The sequence below is a fragment of the Neoarius graeffei genome, chromosome 15 (assembly GCF_027579695.1).
Source record: "Neoarius graeffei isolate fNeoGra1 chromosome 15, fNeoGra1.pri, whole genome shotgun sequence".
Lineage (NCBI taxonomy): Eukaryota > Metazoa > Chordata > Actinopteri > Siluriformes > Ariidae > Neoarius > Neoarius graeffei.
The window spans coordinates 28334740-28347230 of record NC_083583.1 but is presented as its reverse complement, the minus strand read 5'-3'; the positions used below and the strand labels follow the sequence as shown (position 1 = coordinate 28347230).

The 12491-nt window shown below is 42.6% G+C and overlaps 1 protein-coding gene across 2 annotated transcripts in view; it reads left to right on the top strand.

Annotated features, from left to right (window-relative positions):
- The first annotated feature begins 2712 nt into the window (after positions 1 to 2712).
- Positions 2713 to 12491, top strand: part of LOC132898809 (cortexin domain-containing 1 protein) — a 59116-nt gene continuing 49337 nt past the window's right edge. For both annotated transcript variants that reach the window (XM_060940475.1, XM_060940476.1), the window contains exon 1: positions 2713 to 2806. The gene's annotated coding sequence lies outside the window, so the exon portion shown is untranslated. The remainder of the gene's footprint in view (positions 2807 to 12491) is intronic.

The following is a 12491-nucleotide window of genomic DNA, read 5'->3' as shown; positions in this document are numbered from 1 at the left end:
TTTCATGACAACAACACATCTCAAAAAAGTTGAGGCAAGGCCATATTTACCACTGTGAGACATCCCCTTTTCTCTTTACAACAGTCTGTAAACGTCTGGGGACTGAGGAGACAAGTTGCTCAAGTTTAGGGATAGGAACGTTAACCCATTCTTGTCTAATGTAGGATTCTAGTTGCTCAACTGTCTTAGGTCTTTTTTGTCGTATCTTCTGTTTTATGATGCGCCAAATGTTTTCTATGGGTGAAAGATCTGGACTGCAGGCTGGCCAGTTCAGTACCCGGACCCTTCTTCTACGCAGCCATGATGCTGTAATTGATGCAGTATGTGGTTTGGCATCGTCATGTTGGAAAATGCAAGGTCTTCCCTGAAAGAGACGTCGTCTGGATGGGCGCATATGTTGCTCTAGAACCTGGATATACCTTTCAGCACTGACGGTGTCTTTCCAGATGTGTAAGCTGCCCATGCCACATGCACTAATGCAACCCCATACCATCAGAGATGCAGGCTTCTGAACTGAGCACTGATAACAACTTGGGTCGTCCTTCTCTTCTTTAGTCTGAATGACATGGCGTCCCTGATTTCCATAAAGAACTTCAAATTTTGATTCGTCTGACCACAGAACAGTTTTCCACTTTGCCACAGTCCATTTTAAATGAGCCTTGGCCCAGAGAAGACGTCTGCGCTTCTGGATCATGTTTAGATACGGCTTCTTCTTTGAACTATAGAGTTTTAGCTGGCAACGGCGGATGGCACGGTGAATTGTGTTCACAGATAATGTTCTCTGGAAATATTCCTGAGCCTATTTTGTGATTTCCAATACAGAAGCATGCCTGTATGTGATGCAGTGCCGTCTAAGGGCCCGAAGATCACGGGCACCCAGTATGGTTTTCCGGCCTTGACCCTTACGCACAGAGATTCTTCCATATTCTCTGAATCTTTTGATGATATTATGCACTGTAGATGATGATATGTTCAAACTCTTTGCAATTTTACACTGTCGAACTCCTTTCTGATATTGCTCCACTATTTGTCGGCGCAGATTTAGGGGGATTGGTGATCCTCTTCCCATCTTTACTTCTGAGAGCCGCTGCCACTCCAAGATGCTCTTTTTATACCCAGTCATGTTAATGACCTATCGCCAATTGACCTAATGAGTTGCAATTTGGTCCTCCAGCTGTTCCTTTTATGTACCTTTAACTTTTCCAGCCTCTTATTGCCCCTGTCCCAACTTTTTTGAGATGTGTTGCTGTCATGAAATTTCAAATGAGCCAATATTTGGCATGAAATTTCAAAATGTCTCACTTTCGACATTTGATATGTTGTCTATGTTCTATTGTGAATACAATATCAGTTTTGAGATTTGTAAATTATTGCATTCCGTTTTTATTTACAATTTGTACTTTGTCCCAACTTTTTTGGAATCAGGGTTGTAATAATAATAATAATAATAATAATAATAATAGCATTTTACACAAATTGCTACTGTTGCTTTGCCGGTTTGTTTACATTCTAAGCGGAAATTATTTTGTCAGACGTTTTGTACCATATTTATCAAATTTGCAAAGAATAAAAATGCTGTTTCTCAAAATCCAGTGAATGTGGATAGAATAAAACAGTTATTCCACTCAATCTCGTCGTACATGGCTTATAGCCAACTCAGCGCTGCATGCCTCGTCGGCTATCGGCTCATGTATGACTCGATTTCATGGAATATCTGTTCAATATACTTTTATAACAAATGCAGTGCAATATGTGCAATTCAAATAAGTATACATACCACATAATTATGATAACAAATGTAAATAAATGCAAATATCAAGAAAAAGCCCTTGATGGAAAGGAGAAGCCTTTTGGTGTGATTCAACAGTTTTTCGAATTGACTACAATTTATCTCATCTCATCTCATTATCTGTAGCCGCTTTATCCTGTTCTACAGGGTCGCAGGCAAGCTGGAGCCTATCCCAGCTGACTACAGGCGAAAGGCGGGGTACACCCTGGACAAGTTGCCAGGTCATCACAGGGCCGACACATAGACACAGACAACCATTCACACTCACATTCACACCTACGGTCAATTTAGAGTCACCAGTTAACCTAACCTGCATGTCTTTGGACTGTGGGGGAAACCGGAGCACCCGGAGGAAACCCACGCGGACACGGGGAGAACATGCAAACTCCGCACAGAAAGGCCCTCGCCGGCCACGGGGCTCGAACCCGGACCTTCTTGCTGTGAGGCGACAGCGCTAACCACTACACTGCCGTGCCGCCAACGACTACAATTTATAGAAGTCAAAATCCTTGATAACGTATACAGCATGTATACTGTATACACAGGGGGCTGCAAAAGTAGGTATACAGTAAGGATTATTCCAGTGTTATAATAGTGGTGCTAGGTTTCATTTAATACTAACATTTTGTGTGAATGGTTTGGTTTTCATTACTGTATACCTACTTTTGCAGCCCCCTGTTTGTGAGTAAGAATACATATCTGTCTGTGAGTCTCATCCTGCTTTTACAAGTGGCTGCACACTTCATCCTATTGGGCCATTACTCTGTGTGTGTGTGTGTGAGACTTTCTGCCTTCTCCCCACTGTTCATACCCACTCACACACCCTCTCTCACTTGCTCTCTGTCTCTCTTTCTTACACACACACACACACACACACACACACACACACTCTCTCTCTGGCTGATGCAGTGAGACTGAGAGCTGGATGCTGCAGCAGCGAAAGTCTCCTGATCGTAGCCGGCGTGCAGCAGGGACTCCCTCTCTCCCCACTTTCAACTCCACAGGATGTGAGAACAGGTAGGACACTCCGTTCCTCTCCTCACTATGGTAACACAACCCTTCATGCCTCTGTGAAATACCGAGCCTGGATACATACGCATACTCTATGCATTATAATCATGCATGTCCCAAGTGAAATTGGAACATTTTTGCCTTGTGCTTTTTGGCTGGGAAGAGAATTTCTTATGAGATGTTTCATGCTTCATCTCGATCCTGTCCTGAACTCCATTCAAACCTCCAGCACTGCTGAGAAATGAGACAAGTTATTAAGATACTGTTGTTCTGAGGAAGTGACAAAAGTTCAAACTAGGATGTTCAGCCATTTTAATTCACTGTATAAACTTATACTCAGTTTTCAAAACTCATTTCAAATGTATGTCCACAAGACAAGCTCATTCAACACACTGTACATGTCGCTTGTGTCAGGTTTGTACTGCTGTTATTAATGATCTATCAGTCTGAAGTTCCTCGAGGGTTTTAGATCATTTATTTACAGGATACTGTGTATATATTACACTAGAGCACCCAAGGGCTGATTTATTATTAATGTATACATTTAGGACAGAATGATAAATATAACACTGACTTATTGTGCAAGTTATTAAGTCGAAAGAATATTAAAGAGTTATAATTCAGAAACGTGAGCAGCGTGCTGCTCCAGAGATCAAGTGTTAATTTATGGGTGAATAAATCTGACTAACTGATGAGATGCGATGTCTTTTCAGCGAGCCAGCTCAGCTCGTTGCATTGCTTTTATTTATTTATCTATCTATTTATTTATTTGAACTATCAAATGTAAGTTGTTGGTCTTTTTCTATGGATGGCTTAAATTCTTTAATTTGTATTCATTTCAATCGACCTTCAGAATAACACAAACTAATAGTGCTACAGTTTTGCATTGACAAACACACTGTTCTGATTTAAATAAGCTTTAAATGAGCCTTTGATTGGATAATTACTACTGTACAGTCATTAATATGTTTCCGCTAGCAAACCATCCATCCATCCATTATCTATAGCCATTTATCCTGTGCAGGGTTGCAGGCGAGCTGGAGCCTATCCCAGCTGACTATGGGTGAGAGGCGGGGTACACCCTGGACAAGTCGCCAGGTCATCGCAGGGCTGACACAGAGACAAACAACCATTCACACTCACATTCACACCTACGGTCAATTTAGAGCCACTAATTAACCTAACTAGCATGTCTTTGGGGGACACTGTAGCTCTCGGAGGAAACCCAAGCAGACATGGGGAGAACATGCAAACTCCACACAGAAAGGCCCTTGTCAGCCACTGGGCTCGAACCCAGGACCTTTTTGCTGTGAGGCAACAGTGCCAACCATTATACCACTGTGCCGCCCTAGCAAACAATCCTTTCAATCCTAACTGATACAGTGAGTAGCTTCTCATTTGTCTAAAAACCATGTGGGAAGATGTATCCCATGCTCTGTTTTTCAGAAGGGTCAAATTATTAGCCTGCATCAAGCAAAGAAAAAGCAAAGCAAGGAGTTTGCTGAAATGACTTGAATTGGGTTAAGAACTGGCCAACACATTATTAAAACCTGGAAGGATCGTCGTGAACCGCAAACATTGCGGAAGAAATGTGGTCTAAAAAAATCTTGACTGACCGTAATCAGAGATCACTTAAATCCTTGGTGAAGTCGAATCATACAAAAATCGACAGTAGAACTCACGGCTATGTTTAATAGTGAGAGTAAGAGCATTTGTACATGCACAATATGATGAAAGCTAACAGGATGAGGATTAAACAGCTGTGCGGCGATAAGAAAACCACTTGTTAGTGAGGCTAATCAGGAGAAAAGGCTTCACTTTGCTGGGGAGCATAAGGATCGGACTCTGGAGCAAGAGAAAAAGGTCATGTGGTCAGATGAGCGATGGGTACATTAGTGTAAGAAAGGAAACACATGAAACGATGCATCCATCATGCATAGTGGCCACTGTACAAGCCGGTTCAAATTATGAAAGAGTGATTCAGGGAGCATGAGGAATCATTTTCACACATGAATTGGCCATCACAGAGTACTGACCTTAACTCTAATGAAAGTCTTTGGGATGCGCTGGAGAAGAGTTTATGTAGTGGTTCGTCTCTCCTGTTGTCAGTACAAGGCCTCGGTGAAATTAATGCAAATCTGAATGGAAATAAATGCTGTGATGTTGCAGAATGTTATTGAAACAATGCCATGGAAAATATGCACCAAAATCACAACTAAATGAAGTCTGAGGGAGTTTTTCCTTGCTACTGTTGCCTCAGGCTTGCTCATCAGGGATAAATATATTTCCATCCATCCATTATCCATAACCACTTATCCTGTGCAGGGTCACGGGCAAGCTGGAGCCTATCCCAGTTGACTAGTGAGAGGCGGGGTACACCCTGGACAAGTTGCCAGGTCATCACAGGGCTGACGACTACCCCTTTTCCACCAAATCAGTTCCAGGGCTGGTTCGGGGCCAGTGCTGGTGCTGGTTCACAACTCGTTCAACTTGCGAGCCAGCTGAGAACCAGTTTGCTTTTCCATAGCTCGCGGAGCCACGTCATTACGTCGCTGTATACGTCAGTTACGTCATTGTATACGTCAGTTACGTCATTGTATATGTCATTACGTCATTGTATACGTCAGTTACGTCACTACGTTTGCATAAACCTTGGCGCGAATATCAAAGCAAAAACAACACGGAAGAAGCAGCGGCAACAACAGCAACAATAATAATGGATGACTTCGCTTTTGTACAGCTGCTGCTTCTCGTCGCTTAAAAATGGCGATCTTTCGAGGTCTTGTTATTGTTGTTGGTCTTAACACCTCCGCCCCCCCGCTGACGTAAGCGGTTCTTTCCTCTGGCCCAGCAGAGAGTTGGTGCTAGCCTGGAACCGGTTTTTCTGGCCCCAGAGCCAGTTCTTTGTCAGTGGAAACAGAAAACCCGGTTCCAAACTAAGCACTGGCCCCGAACCAGCCCTGGAACTGCTTTGGTGGAAAAGGGGCACATAGAGACAAACAACCATTCACATTCACACCTACGGTCAATTTAGAGCCACCAATTAGCCTAACCTGCATGTCTTTGGACTGTGGGGGAAACCAGAGCACCCAAAGGAAACCCACACAGACATGGGGAGAACATGCAAAACTCCACATAGAAAGGCCCTCGTCGGCCAGTGTGTTCGAACCCAGAACCTTCTTGCTGTGAGATGACCGTGCTAACCACTACACCACCATGCCGCCCGATAAATTTATTAGGGATAAAATTAGTTCATATGTTTAAAGTCTTTATTTTTCTGTCAAGCTGCTTTGCGACAATGTCTGTTGTTAAAAGCGCTGTACAAATAAACTGACCTGACTTGACTAAAGGTATGTGTTTTAGAGTTGATGAATTAAACAAAATATTAGTGTGTACAGGCATAGTGGTGTACTGGTTAGCGCCTCACAGCAAGAAGGTCCTGGGTTTGAGCCCTGTGGCTGACGAGGGCCTTTCTGTGTGGAGTTTACATGTTCTCTCCGTGTCTGCAAGGGTTTCCTCCGGGTGCTCCGATTTCCTCCAAAGACATGCAGGTTAGGCTAATCGGTGGCTCTAAATTGACCGTAGGTGTGAATGTGAGTGTGAGTGGATGTTTCTCTCTGTGTGTCAGCCCTGCGATGACCTGGCGACTTGTCCAGGGTGTACCCCGCCTTTCACCCGTAGTCAGCTGGGATAGGCTCCAGCTTGCCCGCGACCCTGCACAGGATAAGCGGCTACAGATAACGGATGGATGATTAGAGAACTGCATAAAAGGGCAAGTGTATGGGTGTCCCTAATAAAGTGGCCAGTGAGTGGAATCAACTGCATTATTGGTGAGCTTAGCACGCAGTGCAGTTAGCTAGCTAAAGCTAGCCACTTGGATAACATTTACTCTGCTGCTTTAAATCACAAGCTCCCCTTTAACTGGTGTTCATTTAAAATGATGTAACACAATAAATAAATGCAATTTTGTTCCAAAATTGGATGAATTGATTGTACTCTCTTGAATACAGATCTACATTCATTATTAAGCCATGAGTGTGTGACTGAAATCTTTTGAAGCTTCTTTGAAGAAAGTTTGTTGCAGAAATGACTTTATATAAGTGATATAAGCCTCTATAAGGCCGAGACTAATTTAAGTCATTTAATCCAGTATTTCCCCATCAGTCTGACTCTGACAAGTTAATACGGTCATTTGTATTCTGAACGATGTCTCTTCTGTGACAAATGTCTTGCTTTGGCAGTTGATAGGACCGAGTTACCAACAGTGTGAGAATAAATGACACACAAAAAGATTTAATCAGATTTTGTTGCGACAGCCAGCTTTCTACGAGTAAGAAAGTGTTTAACTTTTTTTTAATCTAAATTCCAACATTTTTTTGCCAGTCAATTAAATAGGGAAAGCTGTACGTATGGAAATGATTGCTTCGTAGAAATTAAGTGAATATAATCCAGAATGGGGGTGGCATGGTGGTGTAGTGGTTAGCGCTGTCGCCTCACAGCAAGAAGGTCCGGGTTCGAGCCCCGTGGCTGGCGAGGGCCTTTCTGTGCAGAGTTTGCATGTTCTCCCCGTGTCGCGTGGGTTTCCTCCGGGTGCTCCGGTTTCCCCCAAAGACATGCAGTTTAGGTTAACTGGTGACTCTAAATTGACCGTAGGTGTGAATGGTTGTCTATGTGTCAGCCCTGTGATGACCTGGCAACTTGTCCAGGGTGTACCCCGCCTTTCACCCGTAGTCAGCTGGGATAGGCTCCAGCTTGCCTGCGACCCTGTAGAACAGGATAAAGCGGCTAGAGATAATGAGATGAGATAATCCAGAATGTTCTGTTCTCTCCTTTCGCTTCTCTAAGTTGTTACTTTTTTCTTCCGTGCTGAGATCATGATGTCCACCTGCCTTTCAGCATGAACACTTAAATAGATAAAAGGCAACAGAGGAAAGCTCAGCTTTGCTGTGAAAGAGAACATCAGGCTTTTAAATCTTTTGTGACAGAAGGAGAGAGAGAGAGAGAGAGAGAGAGAGATGAAGGCAAGCACTGGCACTAACATCAGGGAAAAATCCACTCTGAACAACTTGCGCATTTATATATATACAATTAACATGCAATCTTTAATGGCGTCCGACAATTATTTTGTAATGAAATTTGGCTTGTTTTTAGTTTCAACTTCTCTCATTAATCTATTGGTTAACTTCCATCCATCCATCCATTATCCATAACCGCTTATCCTGTGCAGGGTCACAAGCAAGCTGGAGCCTATCCCAGCTGACTATGGGTGAGAGGCGGGTACACCCTGGACAAGTCGCCAGATCATCGCAGGGCTGACACATGGAGACACACAACCATTCACACCTACGGTCAATTTAGAGCCACCAATTAGCCTAACCTGCATGTCTTTGGACTGTGGGGGAAACCGGAGCACCCGGAGGAAACCCACACAGACTCGGGGAGAACATGCAAACTCCACACAGAAAGGCCCTCGTCGGCCGCTGGGAACCCAGAACCTTCTTGCTGTGAGGCGACAGTGCTAGCCACTACATCACGGTGTCACCCCCTTTGGTTAACTTTGGGTTCTTAAATTACCCACAATGCCATTTGAGTACCTATTGATAGATGTGATTTATACTGCATTCCTGGTGCCTTGCATGTCGTAATTTGCAAATTGTAATAATATCACATTCAGTGTGTGAAGTGGGAAAAAACTCAGAACATGTCCACAGAATATGTAAATCTCATAAAAATCATCTTTAACCCCACTTTCACAATTACAGGCCTGAATGGCTATCGGTACTGTTCTACTACAGTGAACTTTAAACATTCATGTAACATTGTGGACTGAAATTGTAGCACAGCAACAATATTGTACAATAGTGAGTAGGTTAGCAACAAGCTAGACCATGGACAATTATGAGTAGTGTGAGGGCGTGTGTCCATATAGTGGGCTTTTTTTTCTTCTTCTTCTGACAGAAAAGCACTAGCTGGGCACTGGGGAACACTTCATCCCAGCACTTCACCAAAAAAAAAAAAACACTCACATACAGTGGTGCTTGAAAGTTTGTGGACCCTTTAGAATTTTCTATATTTCTGCATAAATATGACCTAAAACATCATCAGATTTTCACACAAGTCCTAAAAGTAGATAAAGAGAACCCAGTTAAACAAATGAGACAAAAATATTACACTTGGTCATTTATTGATAGAGGAAAATCATCCAATATTACGTATCTATGAGTGGTAAAAGTATGTGAACCTTTGCTTTCAGTATCTGGTGTGACCTCCTTGTGCAGCAATAACTGCAACTAAACGTTTCCAGTAACTGTTGATCAGTCCTGCACACCGGCTTGGAGGAATTTTAGTCCATTCCTCCGTACAGAACAGCTTCAACTCTGGGATGTTGGTGGGTTTCCTCACATGAACTGCTCGCTTCAGGTCCTTCCACAACATTTCGATTGGATTAAGGTCAGGGCTTTGACTTGGCCATTCTTTTTTATTTTTATTTTTTTTTTTTTAAAGATATTTTTTTGGGCTTTTTGCACCTTTATTGGATAGGACAGTGTAGAGACAGGAAATGAGCGGGAGAGAGACGGGAAGGGATCGGGAAATGACCTCGGGCCGGAATCGAACCCGGGTCGCCCGCATTCATGGTATGGCGCCTTAACCACCTGAGCCACGACGCCCCCTGACTTCTCTTGAGATTCAGTTCATGGACAGATGTCCTGACATTTTCCTTTAGAATTCGCTGGTATAATTCAGAATTCATTGTCCCATCAGTGATGGCAAGCCGTCTTGGCCCAGATGCAGCAAAACAGGCCCAAACCATGATACTACCACCACCATGTTTCACAGATGGGATAAGGTCCTTATGCTGGAATGCAGTGTTTTCCTTTCTCCAAACATAACACTTCTCATTTAAACCAAAAAATTCTATTTTGGGGCGGCACAGTGGTGTAGTGGTTAGCGCTGTCGCCTCACAGCAAGAAGGTCCGGGTTCGAGCCCCGTGGCCGGCGAGGGCCTTTCTGTGTGGAGTTTGCATGTTCTCCCTGTGTCCGCGTGGGTTTCCTCCAGGTGCTCCGGTTTCCCCCACAGTCCAAAGACATGCAGGTTAGGTTAACTGGTGACTCTAAATTGACTGTAAGTGTGAATGGTTGTCTGTGTCTATGTGTCAGCCCTGTGATGACCTGGCGACTTGTCCAGGGTGTACCCTGCCTTTCGCCCATAGTCAGCTGGGATAGGCTCCAGCTTGCCTGCGACCCTGTAGAAGGATAAAGCGGCGAGAGATGATGAGATGAGATTAATTCTATTTTGGTCTCATCTGGCAGCAAAACATTTTTCCAATAGCCTTCTGGCTTGTCCACGTGATCTTTAACAAACTGCAGATGAGCAGCAATGTCCTTTTTGGAGAGCAGTGGCTTTCTCCTTGCAACCCTGCCATGCACACCATTGTTGTTCAGTGTTCTCCTGATGGTGGGCTCATGAACATTCATATTAGCAAATGTGAAAGAGGCCTTCAGTTGCTTAGAAGTTGCCCTGGGGTCCTTTGTGACCTTGCCAACTATTACACGTCTTGCTCTTGGAGTGATCTTTGCTGATCGACCACTCCTGGGGAGGGTAACAATGGTCTTGAATTTCCTCCATTTGTACACAATCTGTCTGACTGTGGATTGGTGGAGTCCAAACTCTTTAGAGATGGTTTTGTAACCTTTTCCAGCCTGATGAGCATCAACAATGCTTGGTCTGAGGTCCTCAGAAATCTCCTTTGTTCGTGCCATGATACACTTCCACAAACATGTGTTGTGAAGATCAGACTTTGATAGATCCCTGTTCTTTCAATAAAACAGGGTGCCCACTCACACCTGATTTGTCATCCCATTGATTGAAAACACCTGACTTTAATTTCACCTTCAAATTAACTGCTAATCCTAGAGGTTCACATACCGTACTTTTGCCACTCACAGATATGTAATATTGGATCATTTTCCTCAATAAATAAATGACCAAGTATAATATTTTTGTCTCATTTGTTTAACTGGGTTCTCTTTATTTACTTTTAGGACTTGTGTGAAAATCTGATGTTTTAGGTCATATTTATGCAGAAATATAGAAAATTCTAAAGGGTTCACAAACTTTCAAGCACCATTGTATTGCTCGTTTGGTTTCTATGACAACAATATTTTGAAACATGTCAATACTCTAACTTCGGTTTGATTGGTTGCTTGAAAAGGAGGCGCAGTGACGACACTGGTGCCTTTCTGAAAATTTCAGAGATTTTCAATTTGCCACATAAAATGGCGAAGTGCAATGAAAAAAGACACTGAGTGCAGAGCTTTTTCTTTAGGTGGCTGCATGCGGTGGCATACGCTCACTCTACATTGGGAATAATTGGAAAAAGGTGCTAGTGTTCTAACATAAAAATGTTATGCGGACACGTACCCTTAGCAACAAGCTAACTGGTTAACATTAGTAATAAATAGAATATTGATAATTACCTTCTCAAAACAGTTATTAGTATGGTCAGTATTACAGATTCAACCAAGTTCTGTGTCTGTATATAAGCTTATCTAAAGCCATATCTGCTATCAACTAATTTAAAAGTACAGAAGGCAGACTTTACACTGTTCATAGTTTGAGCGGCCATGTTGATTTGACGTCACTCTTTAAACAGGGAAGAAACTGGTAGTTGAGAAGACTACCCCACATTAACAAGTTGAAATTTCAAGTCGTGGGGCATTTTTGGCGGCTTTTACCGGTCTTTACTTCACCTTGAACGCAGCATTACCCCTTGCTTTATCTCTACCTAAAGAGGCTGATGCAGGAGCACTTTAGGTTTTTTAGTCTGTCTAGCTCTCTCACCTCCTCGTGTGTACACTTTGCTCAAACAGATCAGGGTCTAAAACTTCAATTTGTAACACTAATACCACCATGAAGTTGTAATTTCTGTCACAAATGTCTTTTTCTTTTCACATATCTGATAACTTGCTGCTCTAACATCACAATTTTCCAGCTTGGGATCAATAAAGTAAAACCTACCAACCATCCATCCATCCATCCATGGAATCACGCTCAACATCTCATAGATTGTTAAGTAACTCTCAGGCAACTCAGTGCAACTAGTGAATAAATGATAAGAAGCTACCTGCCAACCAATTTCTTCTTCTTCTTCTTTTTCTAAATACATTCAGCAAATTTTTACATTGGTTGTCTTTGGAACCGATTCAGGGGTCAGCACTTTGGAGCTTTCACTACTATCCTTACTCCATAAGAAAATCCCAGATTGTGTTGATTTACAATCAGCAGTGAAAGGGAATAGTGGCAAGACATGCTTTTCTTTCCTCCTAGTTTCATAAAATGTAAGGATTATGATCTGTCTTTGACTCTCTCCCCCCAATATGATGGCAGAAGTAAACTGGGTAAGCTGGTCTCGGAGATGAAAAGCCAGTTGAACTCAACCTGACCTGGTACTCACTGATTTAATTTAATTTCACAGAATCAAGAAAATATGAATTGTCTGTCTTATTTTGTGTGTTAGCGAGCATTGACTTATTAGTAGCCAGAAACCTTGAGTCAATTGTTCTTCTAATGTAAGACGCTTAATTTTAAAGAACAAAAATATACTGTACTTAGGAAAGTTCAACAATGTAGTATTTATCAACCTTATTCTACTACAATGCTCAAAGTATGTACATGCAAGATTCTTGGTAT